Below are 27,954 nucleotides of genomic sequence, written 5' to 3' on the forward strand. Positions count from 1 at the left end.
CCTCATGCATTTGCTTTACTTGCTATTCCTTTACTTGCTTCTCTTTGCAATGCTTGTAACTGTCAGCCCTCATTCTTCACTAGAAGCCTAGTTAATAGATTTGTTTTCTTCTGTAATATTGAACTTCAGTGTAAAATAGCTTCCAATTCACTTGTGATCTCCACCTGACACCTCAGCTCTGGCAGCTAGCTAGGCTCAGATGGCAGGCTGTGTACCACAATGTATTCCAGTGGGGGCAGATAGGAGAGCAAGGGATCATCAAGTCTGATTTCAGAAATTATCCTCTATTCCTTTTAAAGCAAACTAAATCAATATGTTCAGCTATCATTTTGGGCCTGCCCATGTGAGACTTAAATTGTTCTCCAATGAGCAGGGTGATTTTACCACTTAGCAAGAAGACAGATTCATTTCTCGTGAACTTTGCTGTGGTTCAGTAGAAAGAAGCTTAATTAGTAGCACTATCAGGTCACTTTACTTTGATCAAGAGCAAATCTTACAGGATTACTTCACTAGTTTCAGTGGGAAGACTTGCTTCAATGAGGTGAAAAGGATTTGGCCCTGGAATTGTAAAATAGACTTAGATTGACAGCCCTTTCTGTATTTGCTTTCTGCCTTAATGAAAGCTAAATGATACTTTAATGAGATCACAACAGGGCAGGTCCAGGGGGACTGGAATGTAGACAGTCAGCACGGTTTATCCATAAGGTTACTTGCCTTCAGATATCTAAATATCCTACATGCATTATGCAAGCAACAACGATTCTTGGTTCCACATCCATTTCTATAAGAGATACTCCTAGTTTTCAAAATCCAGGAGGGAAAACACATATCTATGGTCACCAAATAACCATCATTGTGACCACTTCTTTGTAAAAGAACTCAGACCTGATCTGAGATGCTTAGTTTCCATGGCCAGAGCATGATGCTTTAGGCAGACTTAAACGATGAGATGGGAAGGTCAGGCATATGCAGTGAAACACTGAGCAAGCAGAGGCCTGCCTCAGGACAGGACAGAATGCGACTACTCAGAGTAGCACGTGGAAACTGAAATGCAGCTGGATTCTGCACTCATCATGCAGTAACATGGGGTAATTTGCTGATGATCTCCTTTGGACAATCTCCTAACAGATAACATATCTGAAAATCAGATAACATCATAAAAAAGGCATTTGGAAGCCATCTGCCTCAGCGCAGTGATGATCCATGTAAAAAGCTGTGCACATAGTAAATTAACTGCTTCTTACTGAACTTGGCTTTACTATGTGCAGTTCCTTAGGTCCTGTCACAGAAAAGAGGATTTGCTATCACAGCTTCACATCTCTTCTGACAAGATAGTAGTACCCTGAAATGTGTCAGGAAAGCAAGCCCCACCTAGATTGCACTTCCGCCCTGGCATGTGCTTCCAGCATTCATTTTCTCACTCATACAAGTGAATTAACAAGATAGGACCTGTGACTCAGCAGAAAAAAGGTCCTAAAGACCAATAATGAACTACATTTGAAGCCAAGGAAAGGCACAGCATGCTGGATTTGTGGTTAACCAATGCATATTTCCACCACAGTCCATTTTTTCCTCTACCAAGTCATGCCAGTGCAAGTTTTGTATGAAATGGCAAGCACTTTACACAGTCACGCACATTTGGGATATGGAAACTCTTTCTGTCTTTTCTGTCTGAGATCCAAACCTAAGCTGTAATTTCCCTTGCCTTTGTACTTGGATGTATTCTTTAGGTCCTCTGTTCCACATCAAGCACAAGCTCAGAAAACATCTCTTTCCAGCCCCCTAGTAATATCAAGTTCACCACTACTGGTTTCTTTCCATACCTAACAAAGAAAGCTATTTCTCTTCCTACTCATTTTTCTATCAATCAGCTACCTCTTCCTTTCCATTATGCTACTCACTTCAAATCTCTATTTTGTCTCCATACATTTCTTATTGGTAGGTACTTTCTGACACAGTTTTGTGTGCAATGATTTTCCTGTAGCTACGATAATTATTTTTCTTTTCCTACTGAATCTTTTTCAGCCCTTCCACTCAAAACATAAAACAATTTCTCATTTTAACCAATTTTTTCATTAGCCAAAAATAAATTTTGAAGTGAAAGTGCCTATTAAAAGGAGTTGCATGCCAGCAGGATAATATGTCTCATCATTCAAAACTCTAGAGAGAGAGGAAAAAATATTTTAAGACAAGAGAAAAAGTGAAGGAAAAATACTTGCATGGTATTCATCCCTCCCTCACAGTCTTTTTGTGTGTGTGTGTGTGTGTGTGTGTGGTGGAAAAAGATTTTTGGTATGAGAGTATCATTGGCTAAAGGAAGTAAATTTTCTAATACCATCTTGAATGTTAGAAATGATTAAGAAATTAACCATTGTGTTGGGTGAAGCCTCAGGCCTAGTAATACTCCATGTATTTTTAATAAAGGAAAAGACATCTGGGATTGTGAAGACAGCCATCCCTACATTTCTGTTTAAATTTGCTGTGGCAGGCAATGGAGTGATAGTCCCCATGTTTGTACCTGCAAGTACAGTTTATTTCTTCACAGTCATAACTGGCTCATGACTGCACAGACCTTTCTATTTGCTTGTGTATTTTGCTCTTCTGTCCTGAAGCACCTGAACTCTTTATGACAGAGGTTGTGCTTCTTCCATGTGTTTGAACAATGTTTAACAGCACCAATGAAAGACACAGCTTGTTACATTTCAGCAGATGATAGGTTAACCTGACTTTTTTTGCACTATGTATTTCACTGTCAAGAACCCAGCAAACTGTTCTGTTTTTCCAGATTGCTTTTGTCTAACTCCCGTACTACTGGATGCAAGCACAGACAAATGGTGCACCTTGCCTCACATTTCACATCATCTCTCTCCTATCCTTATCACATTGAAATAATTTTCCCTGCTCAGTAGCCTTTCAAATTTGTACTTTTCTTACAAATAAATGGGGGATGTTCACAGAACTACCTCTCAATCTTTATAGAAATCGCCCTGCTAGGGCTCAGGAAATACCACGCATTGGCAACAAGTAGAGCCCTCTCTGAACCACAGATCTCACCAACCCAAAGGCTTAAACTGACACTCATTGAGAAGATGGTTGGAGGAAACTTAGCTGCAAGCATCAGTTTGCCCCACAGTTCATTGTCCCACCACTGAAAACTTGGAGCTGCATTGCCCTATATTCTGTGGGGAAAATAGAAAGGAACAAAAAATGCAGAATGTACACATTCACTCTTCACTCTTCTCCATATGTCTCCTCTTATTTATTTTCATTGTGAAAGCAAATAATAAGGAACTGTAAACTAAAGTGTTGATGAAAACATGGAGATTTCTATCACTCCTCTGAAAAGACCGTATTGTTCCAACTCTATTTTCAGCTGTAAAGAGACACTCCAGTCTGTAGTACACCCTAGAGTTAGCAGGACGCAGAAACTGATTAAAAAATAAATAAATAATAATAATAAGGTTTCCATGGAAAATTCAAGCATAGCCCCTCTGAAATAGGAGAAAATTCCAGTTGCAATGCATTTGTTATTAGCAGGCAGAGCTAGACAAGAACTAGACAACGTACCTCTAATTGGCTTCAACTCTCCACTGAAACACTCTAATCCAGGAGAAACCATATCCTTCCAAGTCTACAGTACTATTTTCACTTAAGCAAGCTCTTTAAGAAGCTGAGTTTACTTCTGAGATTTCTGCATGCTGAATGGCTGGAACAGTTTTTATGATGAGATCTGGATACAGCTGCAGTGTGGTTGGGGATGGACAGTGGTTAGTCAGCCTGTGCCCACTAAGTGTCACCTTATATGAAATGAAAACATCTGGGTTTTGCTTATGCATTCACAGTTCACAGAGATACTGCAAAATGACTAGCCTGCTTATATTTCAGACATTTTGGTGTGACCATTATTAATAAAATAAGCGACCGCATGTCCTTTACAATCCACAGCTGCACAAAATATCGATGTGCAGATAACAAAGTTTAAGTCCAGATCAAAAATACCAAGCCCTTTTTGCCGTCCTCTTTCTGTCTGTGTATTTTACTTTGATTACATTTGCTCTGACATATTCCAGCTAATCTTTGTGGTCATGCCTGAATGGAATATAAAGTTACAAATACCATTATGGGATTTTTACAAGTTTCATGAGATAAACACTGCTTATTTTGTTTTAGCAACTATTTCAAAGAATTCTAGCAACAACTTCAAAAAATTTTGCATCTACCTAATTCACTACCAATGATACCACTCTAAAATCAATTAAAAAAAAAATAAATCTAAAATTATGTACAAATTGCACCCACAATTGACAAAGTATGTATTTCACTGACAGATATCCATAATCGTATAGCCATACATATCCATATGTCCATAACCAATAAATAAATAAATAAATCTCTAGTTAAAATGTAACTATCATGATGCAGGCTAGGAAATCCAGCTCACAAATGTATCAGCTAAAATTTGAAATGTTTCCATGAATAAATCTATATAGTCTGTCTCCACAATCTAGCTTATCACACGCATTCATGAGCTGTCAATGAATTCAGGGAGGCACTTACTGAAAACACAAACTTAAAAAGTTTTCTTTACACATGCCGCCTTTTTGTCTGTCCAATCTAGACAGAATCAGAGATCTGGGAAAAGAGTGTTGATGGAGGCTTCAAGATGCAGGTTTCTGCTTTGTTCCCTTGTAAAGCTACATCCTGTCAAAGTGTTTAGCTTAGTATAAAAACTTTTACTAAGGTCAAAAGTTTCCACATAGCAGAAGTTGAGTTTGGCCAATAAAGGCTTTTTGTTTCTTTCTGGTTTCTTAATCCTATTAATAAGTTACAGATCCAAGTACCTTGAAAAATACATAAAGTGCTTGCTGGCATGCTGAAACAAATGATGGTAGGGGATCATCACTGCATCTGGATCACAAGTGTAGTTTTTCCAGCAAAGGTATGATTCTGCTAAAAGTGAAGCAGAAAGACAGTTGATTTAGTCTTGCAAACAAAGGGATTTTTCCTTCAAGGGCCAAGTTCAAGCATGGCAGCAGTCTTCTGAGGGCAGTGAAACAGCCACTGCTCATTTCCACCACTGCACAAGCCCTGCACTACACCACGAGTGGTAAGGCAGCATGGAGCAAGAGGGAAGGGCTGAGAAGCCCTGCAGTCCCCTTGCTTCCCCCACATCTCATCTTGCCTATGTTTTGGAGAAATCTGGAGCCACATCTGCATCGGGTGGTAAGCATGCCCAACAGCCATGACAATGGTTGGTTCTTCAGAGCTGTTTTGACAGGGCTGAGGAAGCCTTGATGCCCCAAATATTGTAAATCTGCAGCCATTCCCCACATGACATTCATGTCAAGTCAGCTCAGCTTTCCAATGGGAATAAATAACCTGTATCAATTCTCAGCCACAACCAACCAGCCTCTGTCTTGGGAAATGTCAGATGCCTTTGAGGTTTCATATCCTATCAGGCACTCAGGTTGGAAACAGTTATTAGCAGTAGGGTGACAACAGTAAATATAGCTTTGTTAATTAAAGGGATTTGGAGAAAGACTGCACAGAAACTCACTCTAATAGAGCTGGGGTGTTTCTTCAAGGTTGAAATAGGTTATTTTGAGTACAGATCCATTAATACAGACATAGTGGCATAAGACCTAGGAATTGTTTTTGTGATGTCTTTTGTTAGTGAGACGTATGCTCTGATGCCCCAAAAGCCAGATGTAGTCCTGGCTCCTACTGCCATGGTTTCTGGGACTGTACTTATGCAGGGGTCTCTGCTGTGGTCCTCACCATATATATTGGTGGTCCTCACCAATGTGGCCTTAACCACAAGGTTGTATAACCTCTGCTATCAGGCCTGAAAAGAGGAGAGGTGCTTGAACTATCTGAAAACTCTGTCCCTTAGCACTGTCCCAAAACAAAGCAACCCAAATTATTAGTCATTTAGGGAAATGACATCTCATGGAGCTTATATGACAGATTCTTGAGCAAATCTAATTGCAAATGCTCAAGGAGTGAATGAGAATATATGCAAATGTGTAAAAGTTGTCATAAATAAATAAGCATTAAGAAAGATCTATACATGAGACATCATCTTCACTTTAAATTCTGTAATAGTAAAGAATTTAGAAACTCAGTGTTGCAGCTCAGTGAGATCCACAGTGAATCATGTCTGACATTTTATTTCTCTTTTCACGTAGCTTCTCCACACAGATCTCCATTTTCTATAGTGTTTTCTTATTTGAATATGAATTATACCTGATGTTATAGAGGAGAAAATCTCTGCTTCATTGTCTTGCTATGATTGTCTGTTCCCTAGTTCTATGAAAAAAACCTTTATTCTTGGCTTTGGGGAAACACTGTACTTAGTATGTAAACTCATTTTCTTTGTCACATTATCCCTGTAATCACAGAATCATAAAACTTGCTTTCTAAGATCATTCATGCTCATTAAATTCAGTCACAAAATGCTTGAAAGGGGTGAGTACTAAGAACGTCCCTAAAAGCTCTCATTTACTTTCAAATAAAGACTGACAGAAATGCTTTGTGCTACAATTTCCATCCTATGTATGAATATAAATTAATAAAATTTATCATTTTTTAATTGAATTTACTTACTACTACTCTACTCTGCCTTATTTTGTTTCTCTGAACCTATAAAATAAGAATTTGGGTGAGCATATATCCCCTGTGAGCACAAAAAAGAAAGCATTACCATGTGTGGTAATGAACATAAAAAAAATCAAGTCTTCTTACTGTCTTTTTTGACTATTAAATCTTCATATAGATACCATCCTCTCCAAGACATTATGCTGCATGTTACATTGTCACTCATTAGATTGAAAATCTTTAGGCTCCAGAGCCCTCTTCTCCCCCTTTTTTTGGGGGGCTGGAGGGGGAGTAGGTGATGGGGTGAAATTACTATATTTGATTGTACAACGTATTGCTAATTTTTAAATGTAAGTGTCAGGAATTTGCTGCCATTCTGCACTTGTTGTTCATTCATTACTGGGGAAAAAAATGAAATATGCCTCTCCAGCAAAGCACTGCAATGAAAAAAAAAAAAATACTTGGCTTATAAAACATTATCACTTATTGATTCCTCTCTGAATTGTCTTGATCTTATTTACTGCTCTGTATTCAGGCCTAACCTCCTACATACATTAAAAATGCTTATAAAAAGGGAAGGCTATAGATTTGTCTTGTCACTTGATTGCATTAACTGCACATTAATAGATGAAAAGCAAATTTTCCCCCATCCTGCATACATGCGAAGCAACAAATAATTGTGAGCTGCCTCTGGGCTTGGTGACCTAGAAACCAGGAATAAGGCTGATAAAAAACAGATGCTGAAGAACAGCATCAGGGACAGCCTCAGAAAGAGGATGATAAATCATTTGACAAGGCTATAAGATGTAAGTGCTTCTGGAAGAAAAAAAAAAAAAAAAAAAAAAAAAAGTTAACTCTTTTAAAATATTTTCCAGCTTTCTTTTTTTCCTGTCATTTATGCCTCTTTGAAGTTTTGTAGAGACCCCATCTTGAGCACAACAGCACACTGAATGTCACATTTTCATTATGGAATTAAGTATTTTACACCCATTCTCCTATCTCTTCTTTCATTCATAGTACTAGAAATAGCAGTTGTTATGCCCCAAATCCATGAGAAAATTAAGACTGTGGAAGTAGACGGAAGACCTAGCTGCTTTGATTCAAAACACCATAAATGGTTCACAAGGCAGTGTTTAATCAGTGAGAGTTTCAACTATGAAAATAGACATACTCCTATCAAAGTCAGACCCTGAAAACAGAAAAACATTTGGATATGAGCAACTGGAGTTTAGCTCTCACATAAAATACTGCTCTTCCCAACCAATTTCATCCTCTGAGCTGGATCAATTAGAAATACGGTATTCATACCACATGATCTATAGCAGCCCAATAATCATGAACTTCAACTTAAAATAAAACAGAAAAAGAAATAGCGTTTCTCACCATAATTCAGAAAGACAGATCTCTGCAAATACACGTGAAAATTGAGGAGATTGATTTGGAGTTATGGGATGGTTAAATCCCTGACAAAGGTTAATTTCAAGGTTGATCTGGCATTTTTGCCAGTGCAAGGTGTTTTGTGATCCCAAAATTTTACACAATTTAAGATGATGGGCCAAGAAAGAATGAGGTAAAGGTATTAAGTCAATACATTGTGCGGGTACTTAATACTAATAGATTGCCTCTTTATAGGGAATTGTTTAGCCTTTTTATGCACAGATTATTGCTAGCACTGTCGAATTCTGAAAAAAATAACAGCTAAACAACAGTACAAAGAATTGTGTGGTATTGAGAACAGCGTTACTTCCCAAAGAGAAAAGCCAACTGGGCACAATTCATACTGTTTTAGATGTTCCACACATGGTGGTAGCAATGACTCTTGTTACAAGAAACACCAGGCATAATTTGAGACCCTTTTGCACTGAGTTCTGCACAAGCACAGAGTAAAACTAGCTCATAAAAATAACTCCTTCACATACAGGAGGTTAAACACAGCAAAGCCAGTTTCTTATCAGATATTAGCCATGCACGTGTCTTCACATCTGTGCATAAAGAAAAAAAAAAAAGAAAAAAGAAAAAACAATACAAACATTCCCTGATTTCAGATTTAACAGCTTAACAAGCCAATTAGGTAGGAGCAAACCTCAGGCTTCTGGCACTTTCTCAGTGTGATTCACATTTCTCACCAGCATGTGTTGCCCTTAGCCTGAAAGAACTGAGCACTTTAGACTATTTTTTAAATGCCTTCTTTCATGCCTTTTTCCTGTATGCTTTGTTTCCACACTGCACAGAACAACCTTTGCACCGCAGGAGGTAAGCAGATAAAGGCTCCAGCAAGGTACTGGATAAAGGCTCCAGCTGTCCCAGGAGATTTGTTTTTCCTCCTCTCACACCACCATCATCTGGGAAGGTCTCAACAATAGAAACACAACCAGCCCTTGCCACCATCCCCTGCCATCCTTGTGATTCACACTTTCATTGGATTAATGGATAGATTTCCACTTCCTGGAGTTTTTTTAATGTAGACATTGCTTTCTGGAAACAGGACAGGGTGGGATGGCACAATACAAGCTGAACATATGTTTTGCCTTGCCTTGGCCACCTCAAAATTAAAATAAAGGAATAAACACAACAAAGAGGAAATGCATGACACGTGTGAGTATCTTCTCTTGTTCACAGTAACTGTTTTTATTTATTTTTTCTGCAGCACAGCTTTCAGTATGACTGAAAAGGATAACAATAAAGATCAGGTCTGCCTTTCCCACCCAGTACAGACAAGACGTAGGACTCTGGAAAGAAACCCAACACTTCTCAGCTGATGACTTTGTAATGATGCAGGTGAGAGGGGTGAAAGCAAGAGGCAGGGCTGGGAGAAGTTCCCCTTCTTCATCTCTTCCTTCTTCATCTTCTGGTTCTGCAACACTGCCACATACAGAAATGTTGGCATTCTATGGGAGGGTTTGCCATATGTTATTTGTGGCTTGACCAAAATCAGCAAGTGTTTAGTCTTCAAAAGCAGATTGTTTTAGATTTTTCAGCTTGCTTTGCAGACAAAAGAATCAAAACCATTTGAAAAGAGGTCAATAGGAGTTAAGTATATAATCCGTTTAGGATTTAGCAAATCCTACAAAGACCTTTTCACATTTCTAGGCACCTAAATACCTCTGCAAACTGGTCCCTGTATGAATTTCTGAAGTTTGGGTGCTGAAAGCAATCAAACTGATGATTCATCTAGATTTGTTTCACTGTTCCTGAAACTGTGGAAAGTGTCCCAGCAGGCTGGAGTGTCTGGGACGTTGTTGTGGGGAAAAGTCAGGGAGAAGGAAAGGGCACAGAGATTAAGATGTTTCTAAAGAAAAGCTAAAGTGTCTGCTCAGTTCCACACATGTAAGATAGTACTGGCTAGACCAGCATATCACTAATGCAAATGAAAGAATTTTTTTCACAGATACTTGAGAAGTAAGATGCTGTCACCAGTTTTACTGATCTGATAGTGCCCTCAAATCTTTTTATAAGTAAGATATTGTATTTGATCAATCTATTTCAAGAAAATAAACATCTGGTCAGAATAATAGCAGTTTGCTATAAAAGAATTACCAATGCACACTGCTGGCAGCTGTTAAATACAGATGGCACTATCGTAATAGTTATGACAGTATGACAGTAAGTTATGACAGTAGCTTAGCAGTTGTGACAGCACAACTAGGCAAGCATTTAATCAGATTAAAGGAAATACAGGATGAAAAATGTAGTGATTCCAGGCCAAACTTAAAATATTATTAAATGTTTTCTAAAGTGTTTTCTAAAAATTGAAGATGCTTGTACCCAAAAAGTTAGTATGGAGAGATTAGTTCTCAGATGGCAGCACTCCTCAAGTGCACTGGTGAAATAATCCCCATGAACCAAAGCAGAGGACTGTTGGGATCTCTTCTTTAAGCATTCAGCACCCAGCACCTCTTTCATTTAGGTCAGAAAAAAAAAAAAAAAAAAAAAAAAGGTTAGTTCCAAACCTCTGGTTCTGTGCATCCAAATTTCAAGCAGGAAGAGGAACTCTTCAGGTGGTTGTACAGAAAGCACTTTCTTTTCTCTTCGAGGCATACCAACGCACACACTGAGCAGCCACAAGCAGCTCCAAAATGAGAGAAGGGCCCCTTCCAGCAAAACGAGCTGAAGCAGAGGTGGAAATGAGCTCTGGTTCCTTCCATTATGCAACTTCTCCTGCTGGCCAAGAGCACTGTCTTTATGCTTGCCAGATACTTTCAGTCACCCCAGGACATCGTGTTTTATCAGAGAATAGCAAACAAAATCTCTGTAAAGGCCTTCTAGGATGGAGGCTGAGCAGAGCCACAAAGTTTGGTCTGATGAAGACCCACTCACAGTAAGCTAGTGATTTGAGATGTCAGGACTGCCTGACCACAGTCCTTGTCTCTGAGGAGCTATTGCTCAGCACACGCAAGCAAAATGAGTTGGTTGGTGCCTTCAGTTCTGGGTTACAAAATGATAGACTGTAATGTTTTTTTCTTGGGTGGGATGAAAAATGTATAAATTCTGCCATCCCTCCCACACAGACAGTGGAATGTCAATTGGAAGATGAAAATATTGATTAAGTGTGTATTTTCACTGTACATTTAGACCCTGAAAAGTGATTTGTTTTCTTTCAGCCTCCCCTAACCCCCCAAAAGATCAAGTTTCTCTTATTAAAAACTGCTTTCAATGTTATGTATTTAATATACACATTAAAAATTCACTCTATTTGTTGCTTGCACACCAATAAAGGGATATAATTCAACTTACAATTGACATTTTTGAATAATGAAAGACAACCCAGACATCTATAACAGGTCAGAGAGGAATCACAATTAGTTTCAGCAGCACCTCCATGATATTTGACCAAATCAGCAAAGCTACCCTTAACAGTACTTCTTCCTTTCCAGTATTCTACCCTTAAAAACAATCCTAGCTTTTAGCTGGTCCCATAATACTCAGTAATTGACCTGAGAAGCACTTGGATCAAAGAGCAAAGTTTAAGGCGAATGCAATGTAAACAGTAGCCAGTAATTTCTTTGGTTCATTATTTTCTTTTTTGCATGCAAACACTGAGTAAAACTATGCTGCCTGTCTGACCTTCCTTGAAAAACTGTCATCTATCCTCAATTACTGTGGCGAAATAAAAACAGGAGCCACAGTGAAGGCACATATACATGTAAATGACCACTCATGCCAGGGAAAACACCTCACATCCCCTGGTAGTGCTGGGGGCTCCAGGCTTTGCTATGGAGCCAGGAGCTTCACTGCTTGCCAGCTAAGAGACCAGGATTTTCTCCTTGATGACAATCAGCTCCTAATTTGGTCCAAACATCTTCTAGTTCCGACTCTTTCTCATAGGTTTGTGTTGGCCTGTGGATAACCACCGTCCAGTGACACAGAGGTCTGAAATTTTTACAGCGGCAGCCTAGCACTTTGACTTCAGGCTGCTGCTGATTGTACTTTTCTTGAATAGCAGCAAAGCAGATAAAAGCTGCTTGTGCTTTGAAATTGGCATCCCTTGAAAAAGCACTTTATGTGTGGATAAAGGAAATACACGTCCCAACATTGGTGAAATTTTGCTTTTTCCATGTGTATTATATTTACAGCCTAGTCAAAATACTACTTTCAAGCCATACTTTGTCAACACTTTCCTTCAGAAATAAGATCACCACAATAATAAAGAGTTATGGCTCACATGTAATATTGGGAAAGGTCCCAGTAGAGTGCAAAGGCTTTATCTTCAACAAAAGAAACAGAGAGATAAACATTTCTTTCACCACCAGCAACTATTAAACTTTCTAGTAGAAAGTTTTGAAAAGAAATGATCCTATTTTAAAAGTTTTCCAAAAAATCAAGGGCAAGCCCTCCAGCTAAACTAACTATCCACCTGTGTCTTTATCAAAATTTCTACTTAACTTGAACATTAGAGCTTAGAGATATGGTTTAGTTTAGTGATATGGTTTAGTGGAGGACTTTTTAGTGGTAGGTCAGAGGTTGGACTTGATGATCTTGAGGTCTCTTCCAACCTAGATGATTCTGTGATTCTGTGATTCTGTGATTATTCAGTGTTCATGTCATTGATAGCTTCTGTGTGATGTGCTTGCATTTTTCCTACTGTACCAATAAACAGATAAATTAATGCTCATATAAATGTTAGTATGGGAAGACAGAAAAAGTTTACACTGCATTTCTAATCCAGCTAAACTAAATTCCAGATGTCTTTCAAACATAAAAGTAATCCACACCTTTTAGTCCCCAGAATTTTATAAATGCTTTGGGTGACACATTTATAAATGCATTATGTGATCTTAAGTATAACAGTCATAAAGCTACCTAAATGTTTTTTGACATCTTTGAAAAAATATATATATTTTTTTTTATTTTTACTTAGAAATCCAGAAATAAATTTTGTCAACATTATAAATACTTGTAAATGTTTAATCAATGCTTTTAAGGCCACCGTAGTATGAAGAGAAGAGTACTTGTCCAATAGTTTCAAAAGTTCTATATTGTTCTTCTTTAAAAATAATAAAAAGTATATCCTGTAGTATCAAAAACATTACTTTTTATATGATATCAAAATTTTAAAACACATAAGTGGTTTAGGAACCCATACCCAGATTTCAGAATTGACATGGGGAATTTATGTGTCTTTAATTTTATTTATTTATTTTTCAGAAACCCTAATATATAGGTAATCTGCTTTAACTTGAGTCTATGCAGAGATATTATCAATTAATAACCACTAATTGTTTTCCTTCTGCCTTCTGATAACAGAATGCATTTTCCATAAGTCACCCTGTGTAGCTCACACTGTAACATGAGCTAAAATGCAGAGTGCTCTGCTGTCTATAATGGAAAAAAATTATTGAAGTTTTAATAAAAGTTAAAAGTAATATTTCATTAAATCTCATTAGAAGCATTTATATCATATCTGAAAGAAATAATTGCACTGATGATTTAGTTGAAAGGAAGATATGACATTTTAATTTATTCATTAAGAAGCTATTCAATATGTTTAAAGTATAAAAATGTTAATTTTGTACTAAATATTAAGTTAGTGTCCCCAGCATCTGGTGCTGGTGTATCACGTTTGAAGGCCACAATGAGGCTAACTAAGTGAATGATCTAATTCTTCTTCTGATATATTCAATTTGATTACGGATTTAAGCAGCAATAAATATACAGTTCACATCTACCTCCATAAAGCTGTTCTTTTCAGTTAGAAAAGAAAGTAATAAAGTTCAGTTACTCAGTTTAATACTATCAAGTAAACATTTATGCCCATATAAGATGATGAAAAAGAAAATGGAAATTTTTTTCATCATTCCCCAAAATGGACAAGATAATTGCTTGAAACCATTTCTGTTTTAACTTGAGATGCACCTATTACCTGTGAAAGCATGTATATTAGATGCAAGCACCGTTAGTGTTATTAACTGTTTTCACAGAACCTATTAGCATTATTTTGTTTTTTCTCCAGTGCTATTATAAAAAGTACTTGGGTTGTTGTTGTTGTTGTTTTGCTTTACTTGTGTTTTTGTTTTGGTTTGTTTGTTTGTTTTTTGGGTTGGGTTGGGTTGGGTTGGGTTGGGTTGGGTTGGGTTGGGTTGGGTTGGGTTGGGTTTTTTTGCATATATAGGTAAAGGAGTATTTTTTAATGAAAGGCTGTTAAGGCAATGACATAAGTATGATGCATTAGCACTACACACAAGACATCACTAGGCAACAATTGGAGATAGTTTAGGAAAAGCTTTCAACCTACTCTTGTGCCTTACCTCACCTTGTAAATACAGCAGAACACTAAGCCTGAAAACACACTAGAGGAAATAATGCAAAACAGACCGTAGTCGTTTCCAAGCCTGCACCCTGGGCAGCCACAGCTGGGCACAGGATCTCCTCCTGCACCCCATACCAGAGACAGAATGGGAGCCCCCTACACAGCTCTACCATGAACCAACACAACATTCAGCTGAAGTATTATACAGGTTTGATATCTTTTCCATAACTTTAGTGCTCTCAGTTGGTATCCAGACCAAAGGCACCATTTAGGCCCTTTCTGTCATCAACAGCAAGAGAGAAGCACTCTTATCAAGGGGAAAAATCAGAGTTATGATGTCAAGCAGCTGCTTTTGCCTGGATGAGCAAGACTGTCAAGGTACCTATAATGCATCCTGACAACCCATGCAGGATGGAGAGTTACGTTTTGAACTGCTGGAGCTGTCTGCAGCATTTGATGGTGCTGTTCCTTACTCAGCCTCAGCTGCTAGTCCCTGCCTAAAAGGGACACTGGGATAATCAGGTCATGTGCAGGTAAATGGCATTAGCCTGATTCTACATAAGGGAGCAAAGCATTTATCTGTTTCTCTAACTTGCCAGCTGGTGGGTTTATTTGCTGCTCTACAAGTGAGTATGATTAAAAGGAGATAAAGCAATGTCTTGGTATTCTATCATTTTGAATTCAGCACTGCACCACTGGCAAAAATAATGATGTTCTGTCACTTCTAGTAGCGTCAGCCCTGTCAGATCACCACGTGTGGCCACTCCGTAGTTCTCTCATTTAATCAAAGCTTCTTACTTTGTCAGAAAAGAAGATGCTGGAGCAGAGGATGCACTGTGGAGCCCCTCATGGTCTACTGACATCTCAGGAGTAGTTAACCAGCTCCTGTCCTGCCTACACATTTCAATATATATATTTTTATAGACCAATAGTCAAGTATAGAACAATAAAAGTGGTTCCATAAGCAAACCTTTCTGCACTGGATGTTAACCAGTATATATCCAAGCAAGCTGTGTACAGTCTAGCCAATGATCTAGAAGGATGTCCTCTGTGAAGCTATATCGAAACCTTCAGACTCGGGAGTGGATCGAGACCAAGGTGGACACCTGCTGACTGGATGCATGGGAATGACCCAAACAGAGACTCTTCCCACCTGCACTGTCACCAGTAAATTGTTTCCATACACAGGAGGTTGGGACACATGGGTCAGAAGCAAGCTATGCTCCCAGCTATACCTCAATCCAGAGCACCAAGAGAGCAGGGTGATCGGAAACATGCTGTTACCATGCAGACTAGATGTAATCTCTTCTGGGCTACCTCTGGAGCAGCAAAAGAAGAGTGTTAATCTCTCAGATGTCCCAGATAAAGGAGCCATCATTACTGTCCTCAGAATGAAAGCAAGCAAAACAGTATCTCGTGCTTTGTGAACACTGATAGTAATGCCAACAAACTGCTTTAACTACCTTGAAAAGAAAGTGATCTAATTTCAAGTTCTTCAAATCCTTAGTTCAGTAATGTGTGCCTTTCTGAAAGGGCAACTCTTGCTCTTCTTTTAAAATCTGTTCCTAGGTAACATTTTGAGTGGGAATACATGATCTGCACACTGCAAAAAGTCAGGTCCTGTCTAGTCTGACAGTCGTAAACAAATACTTAATTCTCATGGCTAATGCTTATCCTGAGGAGAAAAAACTTGCAGATTTTTAAGGATAAAAAATCATTTTAAATGTGTTGATTTTTTTAACTGCTGTTTCCACTCCACCTCCTAAAGTATTCCACAGAGCAATATGTGGTTCAAGCAGATGATACATTTTGTCAGGAAAGGTGACAGAAATAAAAAATACAGACTTCAGAGCTGCAGAAAAAATAAATCAGGTTCATTCCATAAATTTCTCTTCTAGAAGACACCTCTATCAAAATGTAGAAGTGAAACTGTGAAACATTTATGAAAAGGCAATAAAATGTGAAAGTTGTCATAAACAGAGAGACATAAAAATCTTGGAAGTGCATAATGACTACAAAGTTCAAAACTTACTACGGTTTTCTGTACATTACAAAGTCTGATATCCAAAATGTACAACTCTAAGCCTATTTCTATGACATCTCAAAGAATGTCCTGGTAAATAAGATTCTGAGCAATTATGCAAAATGTTTTATACAGTAACAAATTTTTGCGAGTATTTAGTCAAACCCCTGCAGAGATATAAAGGTAATAGAAAAATAATCATTTTTCTAGGCTGGATTTCTTAGGCATGGAAATAAATAACTAATTCAAAATAACCATTATTGTTTTGAGTAATGCAAAATAATTTCTCCTTTCTAATATTTCAATAAATTATAAATATTGATGAGAGAACTCGATGCTTCAGAAAACACAGGTAATGATGGAACACATGCTATTTTCCTTAAATTGTAAGACATTACTAGAAAAGGCAAAAATAAATAAATCAAAATCAAAATCAAAATAAAAATATCATGTTTGTACAGCTTGTTATGTTCTCTTTTCAGGCAATTCTCATTCCCTCATCATAATTATTTCTTTCCAAGTAGCCATTAGGGCTGGTTGGGTGAAAACTTAGCCCATGAGAAGCTTATGCCATGAAACATTTGCTTTTTCCATGAAGCATTATCTTCCAGCTCTTTAAGTATTCTGCAGCACCATCTTCAACCACTTTTCATAACAAAATGCTATTGGACCCATTCATTCATCTTCTATGTGACAGTATTAAATAGAGTAATTCTCAGGTGGACTCTGGATTAGTTCTACTTCAATATGTTCATAACTGAGGAAACGTTACCATATTTTTATTAAATAGATTTACCCTGTAGTTATTAGGTTTACCCTGTAGTTTCTGAAACTGTGTTTTAATTGAGAAGGTGTCAATGAGTCCCTCAGGGAGAAATGGTATTCACCTCCAGACTGGTGGCAATACATTTGCTCCTGCTTGACACTTTGGTATCTTTGCCTGAGAAGCACAAGAGAAGAGCACTGAAGACCAGAAGAAGAAAAGACTTTTTTTTACCCTTTCTATGGCTTGTGGACTTGAGGGAACACAACCTTGCTTTTTAAAAAATATCTAGTCTTCTAATAAAAGTTCATGTTGATCTTCAGGCTATGCTATAAGAGGCTCCTGTGTAATTTTTCTGTATGCTGTGTGCCAAGAGGAAGTATTGGAGTCCGGTTTCAGTTGTACAAAAGGTTTATTTTCTTACTTGTTTTGCAGCAATAATATATTCATATAAGAAAATTGTCCTTTTCTTTCCCCCTTACCACACCCAGTGGTTGAGATAAGGGATGAGGAAAAAGAGTCCTCAGTCTTAATTAAAGTGAAATTGGAGAAAACAGTGGAAAAAATCTTGTGCCTCATAGCTCAGCTGCTCTGTTACAGCTGTTGCCCTAGAGCTTCACAACCCCATTGAGGAAACATAGTATGCAAACACACATTGGGAAGTGACAGCAAAAGTATTGCCTCAACTTCAAGGTTTTGGGAACACTTAGCTTTGTCTCTCCCCTCACCATGTTGTCCAGTGGACCCACATGGTTACCACAAATTATCTACCAAGCTTTGCAATGGCATCCCCTTGCTCCAAATGTAAGTCCATTATTGTCACTCTGCCTTTCTTAGGCCTGAAGGTAGAGAGACGCTCCTGCCACATGTATGTCTCATGAGTATATAATAAATAAAAATCTAGGGTTTTTTCAACAATTGACTATGTGATCACACAGAGGCAGACCAGAGGAAATCTATGAACCATGAGCCAGACAGCCCAGGGACCACTCTGTGAGAGTATGGAGAGCATTTCTGCCCCATCACTGATACCTTCTTCCTCCTCACCCAGCTGAAGCCCACTACAACTGCTGCAGTGATGGGGGGCCCTTGCTGCTGATCATCCTTTCCCTCATACCAGCTGCATGCTCCTTTGCTGATTCCTTTTCTGATCTAGGGAACCCCAGAAGGAACAAGCCCCACAAGGCCTCCTATGCAATGAAGAGAGAAACTCCAGGAGCTAAAACAGGTAGCAGGGGCCCCACCACATTTATTGGCATCCCTATGTGCTGTCCCTCTAACAAACTCACGTGGCAATTAAATAGATTGATACCAAGTACTATTACCAGGATGACAGCTAACCTTTCCTTTTATAATTACCTTTCATTTTCTTTTTGCATTACTTCTTCCCTTACATGATCTTACATGATTTCCCCGATAAAAACATGACAAGCTATTGTTCTGAATTAGCCAGTGTGCTATAACTCACAGGTTTTATCATTTATGATATTTTGACTACCTGAGCCCCTCCCTAAATACATTTAAGACTTCTCATCTCCTGGTGACACATGCTTATGAAATGTCAGTATTTCCAGCATTTGATCACATTGTGAGAGAGATTGTCTTGATAAGCATTAGAACTCATCAGTCGCCAAGGGTGTCAGCTAATGTCTCTTGGCATCGTTATTTCTATTTCATCTGAAATTCCATGGTAACAAGTCTTTAAACACTGGCAGTAGGGAGTTAGAATAATGTAATTTGTAATTTTAAAACTATGTAAAATGGGACAAGTTGTAGATTATTTGAGGGGATATTCTCTTCTCAGCACTGGGCTAAAACAGCTCCTTTATTAGCATGGGGAAACACAGACCATGCAGGGCTGACAATTAAACATTTACATAAGGCAGATATCCTCATCTGAAAGACGCAGGACATGGGAAAAACTTGAAAGCATGAGACTTCACCAGTGCTTCACAACATCTTCACCAGGGGCACTGCTCAGTGTTATAGCAGTGCCAACCTGTGGTGACAAAAGAGCAAAGGTAAAGGTCTATGGAGATCCCAGAAAGCAAGTAGTGGTGGCTGATGGGTTGGGTTCTGTTAGGTTCCTCCATCCAAGATCAACTCACTGCACTCCACTTCTGGTTCTTGCACACTACATGTGAGGATGGACTGCAAATCTGAAGCTACTTTAACAGCAATCACAGAATCACAGAATCATAGATTCATCGAAACACAGAATGGTTTGTGTTGGAAGGGACCTTAGAGACCATCTAATTCCAAACACCACCACCACCACCCCCTCCCCACCATAGGCAAAGATGCCACACACTAGATCAGGTTGTTCAAAGCCCCATCCAACCTGGTCTTAAAAATTTCCAGGGGCATCCAGAACTTCTCTGGGAAACCTGTGCCAGTGCTTCACCACCCTCTGAGTAAGGTATTTCTTTCGAACATCTAATTTAAATATACCCTCTTTCAATTTAAAGCTATCCCCCCTTGTCCTCTCTCTACAATCCCTGACAAAGAGACCCTCCCCATCTTGTAGGCTACCTTTAAGTATTGAAGGGTATGAATGAGGTCTCCCCTGGGCCTTCTCTTGTCCAGACTGAACAACCACAACTTTCTTAGCCTGTCTTCATAGGAGAGGTACTCCAGGCTTTCAGTCATCCTTATGACCCTCTTCTGGACTCATTCTAGTAGGTCCAACTACAACCCACCAGCCAGCTTCAAAGACAGCAAAATCTGAGCCTAGCACAAATCTACAGTTTGTATTTTCCATTTGTGCTTTGACATTCAGAACCTTGCCAGGTGAGATGGTCTAAATATTCATAATTTGTTTGACAGCGAGGGGAAAATGCCATCAAAAATTGTGTTTTTTGATAAAAATGGTGAAACTGAAAAATTAGTTGAGCTGTGAATACTATAGCAATACATGTGAAGTCTTCGCCTAAGACTGTGCATGTTTGTGTGTTGTTTTAACTTGGACTTGCCTTATTGTGTCATTGTTCTAAAGCACCATATAGCTTACTATTCATTAGTATTCATGCACTACAGTCTCGTAAAGGTTATGAATATTTCAGCAATACTCTCTGAATGCCTGTTATGAACGAAGGTGATTGTGGGAGAAACATCTGTTCAGTTTTAGATGTCCTTGCACAAGAAAGATACGGTCAAGATTGAAAAACTCTAGAAAGACACAATTAAAAGAGAGGTTTAAGTTAAGAAAAAGAAAAAGAAAAAGAAAAAGAAAAAGAAAAAGAAAAAGAAAAAGAAAAAGAAAAAGAAAAAGAAAAAGAAAAAGAAAAAGAAAAAGAAAAAGAAAAAGAAAAAGAAAAAGAAAAAGAAAAAGAAAAAGAAAAAGAAAAAGAAAAAGAAAAAGAAAAAGAAAAAAGAAATAGTCAAATCTGGTCTGATCTATTCAGTGCAGATGGGTGAATAGTTGACACTCCGCTTCTTTTCTGAGTGTAGTCTCAAAACTCATACCAAAAAGACAGGCAAAAGCAATGTGGGGGGAAAAAAAAAAAAAGTGTACTGCATGAAAATAGTCTAATGCAAGAAGGAATTGTACAGAATACTGATGCAAACCTGCCAATCCAGGCCCCTTTTGATACATACTCACCCCCTCCCTTATTTTACTAACTTTAACTTACTGTACTAAGTCATATTCTAGGCAGTAGAACCAGGCAAGGTTTTCTTGGAGAGATACACAGGCTATTCCAGATCTTCTATTCTGTCTTTATAGTAAAACAATTGAGATGGGAGCTTCACTTTTTCCTTTTTATTTAGCTTGTCTCCAGAGTGACTATTTGTCATAATAATTAACTAGTGCCCAGAGTGCTGGAGCAAACCATTAGTAGACCAATAGCAGCATGTTCCAGGAAAACCAGGGGAATTTCACATGTTCCTTGGCTCAGCCTGGAAGGAAAATCACAGCTTTCTGTGAAGGTTGCAGTGGAAAACCAGGACTCTGAAAGAATTTATCTGGCCTGAAGGATCACAAAGCAGAATACACAAAGCAGAATGAATCTGAAGAGAAGAGAGGCAGTGAAGGAAAGAAAAAGTAGCATCTCAATGAAATGAGAGAAAAAAAAATGCATTTCCTAATGTATCTCAGCTGTACTGCAAGATTTCAGTCTTGCAGGAATTCAGTTTCTGTCACTACAAGATGTCCTGTTTTTGGTACTTGTCAATTCATGTCTTTTCTTCTGGTTACCCTATTTCCAAACGAACTTAAGGAAGCAGCCTGTCTTACTGGCAAAGGAATCACACTCCATTTCAAAGCTTGCAGAAATTATGTCAGGGGCATTGAACTGTGTCAGACAAGTTAGACCTTGTTGAAAGCTAAGAACACCGTGTGGAATACTCTTGTGACTTTGTAAAGGTTTCTATTGTTTTCTTTCTTAAGCATGAGAAGTAGTGATTGTCTGCTCTGGAATATTCACAGGGATAACAACTATGTGATATGAGGACTGAAGAAAATTAGCTGTTGTTTAATAGCTCTTCTTCTTCTGAGACAAACAGTAGAAAGTTTACAGTCAAAATTTGATCTTTGTTTCTAAAAAAAAGATGAGGGTCTCTGAAGTGCTAATCTTACATATTATAAAACCCTAAGCTAACTCTATAAAGAGAATTTGAAATCGGCATTAACTGCAGTGTTCTTGCTTCCCAAATCAGCTATTCTGACTGATGAGCTTCTTCACAAGATTGTAACTGTGCAAATGTCCCCACAGTGCTTTTGACATTACAGTCCATTTAGACCTCTCCTGGAAGAATGGCATCCAGAGAAAAAGATGAAAAATCTCATCCTTTGCTTATTCATATTTTTGTCCTTTATGAGATGAAAGTCAGAGTCACCCTCTAAGATGGTTATGACATGGGAAAGATTCTCCCAAGGAGATCATCTGTACACTATGAGGAGCGCAGGACAAGCTTTGCTGCATGGATCATTTCTTGGAGGGATTCCTGACCTCCATCCCAGCAAACTCTCCCAGCATAGATCTGTTTGAAAACAGTCCTTTCCCCTGTTTACTAATGCCAGAAAGAGCATCCACTTTAAGAAGCAGAATTTAAGTGAATCTTCTTGTCTTTTAATAGAAAGAATCAATAAAAATTCTTCCTACACCTTCTGACCCAAAAAAGATACAGGCTGGAGTGTAAACAGTCCATGCTGAATAAGATGACTGAGAGAAATAATTGCAATTACTAATTGGTTTCCCACACAACTTTGTACAATTTGATCATGTCTTTGCTTAAATGAAATAGTGACTCTTTCAGGATGACCAAGACACTTGCAGATTTTTTTAATTTTCATAAACAGATTCTGTCAATATCTTAGTTTATTGAAACTAATTTTCTTTTTCCAATTTATTATTCTAAGTAGCACTTTTGTTCAGAATTTTTTCCATATTTTGGAATTTTCCAGTTTTTGTAATTAAACTATTTGCCATATTATGAGATGTGTCTTTACACTCTTCACAATCCTGTAGCAGATAAAAAAAAATAATAATAATAATAATTAAAAGAAACTTATTTTCTGGCTGAAGAGAAGGAGAATCCAATCAAAATGAAAAGAACAAGATCTTTCCTTCCTGTGAATCTCAAGAGATGCAAATATGATGTTACCTGGCTGCTTCTTTCCCAGGCAGAGAACACAGTCAACCTTCTAGACTATCCCATGTTTCTGTCACTTCATGATCCACCTGAAAAATATAACTCTGAAATCATCTTCAGAATGATAACCTTCAATGCATTCTCCTTTGTATGACTCTATAAAATTCTGAAAACAATGCTTTCCACTTAAAACTTTCTAATTCAGAGGTTTTCCTCCTTGTTTTGCCAGTCCTTGGCACCATAGCAGTATTGTGTTAGTTTCCTATGCATTCAGGAAAGTCCTGTTTCCTTCCTTTCCCCTCCATCCTCCTTTTTCTCCTATTTCAGATTGACCCTTGCACTAGATCAAATTGATGAAGAATATCTCAGGAACTGGGAACTTTCAAATAATGCTATTATTATTTCAGTATGAGATATAAGTTCAAAAGTCACAAGGCACCAAGAATGAGAGTTCTGATATCCACATAAAAAGAAAAAAAAAAAAAAAAAAAAAAAAAAAAACAGCTATAAAGAGCTATGAGTATGAATGGGAAGAAATGAGTCCAATGGGCAAGTTGCCTAGATTTTGAAGCATTGAACACATTAAGAATGTGAATCAAGGGGGTTATTTAAATTTGTTAATGATCTTCTATGTGGAAGAAAAAAGCACGGGTGAAAACAAAAATACACTGGCATCTGCTGAAAACCCCACTCTGTAAGAAGGTAGGAGGCCTTCAGAGACTCCTACCAGTGATTAGGATGGTTAGATCAGTGGCAGTTGCCTTTGCTTATTCAGCAGTCTGGATCCACCAAGCAAAAGTGATGTTTCTAAATAAATTGCTTTGCAGAAGCCTTCTCCTTTCCTCTTCACGGAGCCAAGGAGCAGGGGGTAATCTCACTGGCTCTGGACAGCTACTGCTGGGAACAGGAATGTGCAGAAGAGGTAATTTATGTTAAGCACTGCCATCTACTGTGTCTCTGCTCAAACTACCACATGAAGCTCAAGCCTAGAAAACATAGAACTTCAAAGAAAATTATCACTGTATGTCAATCCTGTTGTGCTTCAAGAGGGGATTCTACAAGGATATGGAGAACAAATCCACGTTGATGTAAAAATAAATACAAATGGCATACACATTTCTAGAGATCACAAGTTTTGTATGGTGAAGGAGTTTGTCCATATTCTTTCATCTGGAAAGTAAGGATTCAATGTGTATTATCGCATTAACAAATTATAGCCTATACATATAAACTAGAACTATCTTCTGTGTCTTAAGATGCTTGTAAGACAATATAAAGACATCTTCCTGATTTTTATCCTATATGAAAATTTATCCTATATGAGCATTTACTTATATTCCAGCCCAGAATCTCCCCAGGGATGTAGCCATTCCCCATTTATAGATAACCAGCTAACTGATAATCTGAAGGAACAGCTGGCCTTTTAAGGTGCTAAGAGTGGACCACAAAGTGTTACATGGAAATCACAGAGTGAAAAAATACATAGACTCAGTGCAGTGCAGGACTTTGTGAAGGAAGCATCTGATTTTTCCAGGAAACCTTGGGGATATTGGCAGCCCTGAAAAAGTTCTGCCAGTTTCAGTAGGACAAGTCATGGTATCACATTCTTCTCTCTGTAGAACAGGTATAATCTAGCAGTGCATTGGTGCCCTGCATTGTAGATCTCGCAGAATCATGGAATCACAGTATTTTAGAATAACCCAAGTTTGAAGTGACTCACAGGCATCATCAAGTCCAGCTCTCAGATCCACACAGACTGGCCAAAAATCAGACCATTTTTCTGAGAGTGTTGTCCAAATGCTTCTTGAACTCCAGCAGGTGCCGTGACCACTGCCCTGGAGAGCTTGTTGTTCCCAACCACCCTCTTGGTGAAGAATCTTTTCCTAACATCTAGCCTGAACCTCACCTGTTGCAGCTCCATGCTGGTCCCTTGGGTCCTGTCGCTGTCCCCAGAGAGCAGAGCTCAGTGCCTGCCCCTCCGTTCCCCTCGTGAGAGAGCTGCAGGCCACCATGAGGCATCCTCTCAGCCTGCTATGCTCTGGGCTGAAAAATCCAAGTGACTTCAGCCACTTCTCATAAATCCAGACCCTTCACCATCTCTGTAGCCCTCTTTTGGACACGTTCTGATAATTTTATGTCCTTTTTATATTGTGACACCCAAAACACAGTGCTCAAGGTAAGGCCGCACCAGCACCAGAGCAGGACAATCCTGTCCCTCGACCGACTAGCAGTTAACCTGATGCATCCCAGGGTATGGCTGGCCATTTTGGCTGCCAGGGCATGCTTCTCTCTCTTATTCAACTTGCCATGAACCAGAACCCCCAGATCCCTTTCTGCGAAACACCTCTTAAACCTCTCATCCCCCAGTCTGTACATACAGCCAGGGTTTCTCCGTCCCAGGTTCAGACTCCAGCACTTGCTCCTCTTAAATTTCATGCAGTTGGTGATTGCCCATCCCTCTAATCTGTCAAGATCCCTCTGCAAGGCCTCTCTGCCCTTGAGGGAGACAACAGCTCCTCCCAATTTAGTATCATCTGCAAACTTACTTAGTATGCATTTGAGCCCTGCATCCAGATCATTTATGAAAACATTAAAGAGAACTGGCCCCAGAATGAAGACTTTGGAAAAAAATGTAAGATTTACAAACATGGGCCTGTTTTCCATCCAGATGCTATATCCTCTCCATGCATGAAATCATGCATCTATTCCATAACATCATTTGTAGCTTCACCTGGTTTTGTTAAACAAACGGTTTGTTTGTTTGTTTGTTTTTCATGATATTTTTCTCCACTTGAGCATTGTAACAATATACAAAGTGGAAGAACTGTTACTGGGGAAAAAAAAAAGTCTCTTTACCCACACTACTCACTCTGCCTGATTCTACCAGTCCTCAATCATTATTTTGCTTCAAGGCAGGAAAGGTTAAGTGATGCAAGTAGTTTCAGCATGTGTCCAGGTTAGAGATGAATAACCACACATTTAGCAATGTATGAAGTCAGACTGAATGACAATTTTAAGGCTATTTTAGTTTCATGCTTCTTTCTAATATTTCTTCATTTCATTTTGGTACGTCACTGCCTGAAGCCATGTACTATTTTAAATTACTTGCCATTCTTACTAGGATTAACCTAAGTTAGTAGAGGAGCTTTTTTCCTTCATTGCAACTCTAACCGTGTGTGGGACTATAGCTCCCATTACATTGATAGACATTATTTTCAGTCTGTGGTACATGGCATTTTCACAATTAAACTACTGGAACATGAACTACGTGAAAGTACAAACCAAGGGTGTAAAATGGGTTGGTAAACCATACCAGAGTAGTTACATGCAATCTACTATCAGTATGGAGCTATGCATTGTACAAAGTCCCATAAGGCATACCTAGAGTCCCATGCAATATGGTATTTTCATTATTGTTGTGGCTTACCACATTTACAGATATGGGAATATATTGAAAGATTGATATAGAATTCAAAGGGATCATAACAAATCAGAGACACGATCCACTGAAGTACTGGACTGCACAGAAATATTATTCAAAAGGGGTGTGCACAATTTACAGTAGCCAGACAAGGACAATCAACTACACAGGTACTGGAAGGCAGATGGCTAAACAGCAACTCTGAAAGAAAAGAAATTGGCAATTACTGTAGATCTACAAGCTAAGCAGGAGTCAACAATATAACAATACTGAAAAAAGAAAAAAAAAAAAAGAAAGAAAAAAAAGTTGATTTAAATAATTAGAAATGTAATTTGTAAGACTGGCAAGATCGTCTCTCCATCCTACATAGCACTGTTCAAACTTCAGCTGGAGTTTTCTTTTCTTAAATGTTACACTTGCTGGAAAGGGTACTGAAGAGACTGATGATTGATTGAGGTCTGGAAAAAAAAAAAAAAGAGGTCTAGGAGGAAAGAATGAGGGTATTTGACCTCTTTAACCTATAGCAGAAAAGACTGAGAAGGATCATGAGAACAGCCTTCACGTGTAAAGGGCTGTTGTTAAGAAGGGATAAATTTGTTCCTTGTACTCATTGTGGAGGAAACAGAAGGTAATGGGATAAAATTTTAGTTAGAAAGTTTCATAATACACACTGTAATATTCTTCCTGACAGTAAAAAAGAACTGGAGGATCCTGGAGCCATCATCCTTGGAAAGCTTTAAAAATAGATGAGGCAAATCTGGTAAGAGAGATGACACTGGTGGGTGCTGTTTTATTATGTCAGCAGACTGTATGACATGGACCTTGAAGTTTCTTTGGGCATTTCTCTTCAGCAGTAGTTCACGACAAAAGATCAGTGCAAGAAGATGGTTGAGTCTTCAGCCATCTTCAGTCTCTGACTACCCATTAGCAGAAAATGAAAATGAGAAAAAAAGTAAACATTTACTTCTATCTGAAGCCCCATCATAGAATCACAGAATGGCTTCAGTTGGAAGGGACCTTAAAGATCATCTAGTTATAGGCAGGGGCACCACCCACCAGATCAAGTTGGCCAAGGCCCCATTCAGCCTGGGCTTGAACATCTCCAGGGATGGGGCATCCACCGCTTCTCTGGGCAACCTGTTCCTGTGCCTCACCACCTTTACTGTGAAGAATTTCTTCCTAATGTCTAATCTAAATATATTCTCTTTTAGTTTAAGACTGGTCCTATCTACCTGAGTAAAGAGTACTTTTCCATTGTTTTTGTAAGATCCCTTTAAGTATTGAAAGGCCACAGTGAGGTCTCCCTGAAGCCTTCTCTTCTCCAGGCTGAACATCCCCAGCTCTCCCAGACTTTCTTCATTGGAGAGGTGCTCCAGTTCTCTGATCATCTTTGTGGCCCTCCTCTGGTCTTGCTCTAACAGGTCCACATCTTTCTTGTGCTGGAGGCCCATCTTTTCACATATTATGGAGGAGCAAACACTAATGACCTTAGAAAATGTTGCCTGTGAGCAACAATGTGCAAAGTGGTCTTTTTTTATTATTTATTTATTATTCAGGAAGAGACAAGTTGCTACTAAGGTAGTTAGAGGGCTGGAGCATATGACATACAAGCAGGTGCTGAGGAACCTGCATCTGCTTAAGCCTGGCGAGAAGGGAGCTGGTGGGTGATCTAACTGCAGCCTTTGTACAGCTTAAATAGGGTTGGAGAGAAGATGAAGTCAGATATTTTAAAGGGGCCCAACAACAGCCAAAAGGCAACAAACACGGACTGCAACAAGGGAAATTCCAGTAAGATAAATATAAGGAAAAAA

General features: G+C 38.6%; 1 long non-coding RNA gene across 11 annotated transcripts in view; it reads right to left on the bottom strand.

Annotated features, from left to right (window-relative positions):
* The window catches only part of LOC137854373 (uncharacterized), a 127,773-nt gene that overhangs the window by 76,754 nt on the left and 23,065 nt on the right, over positions 1-27,954 (bottom strand). For 10 of the 11 annotated variants that reach the window (XR_011095117.1, XR_011095119.1, XR_011095120.1 and 7 more), the window contains exon 1: positions 3,568-6,551. This is a non-coding gene — a long non-coding RNA (uncharacterized lncRNA). Of the gene's footprint in view, positions 1-3,567; positions 6,552-22,734; positions 22,812-27,954 lie in introns of those variants that run through there. The other variant, XR_011095126.1, reaches the window with a different exon arrangement.

Source organism: Anas acuta, chromosome 3 (genome assembly GCF_963932015.1).
Source record: "Anas acuta chromosome 3, bAnaAcu1.1, whole genome shotgun sequence".
Lineage (NCBI taxonomy): Eukaryota > Metazoa > Chordata > Aves > Anseriformes > Anatidae > Anas > Anas acuta.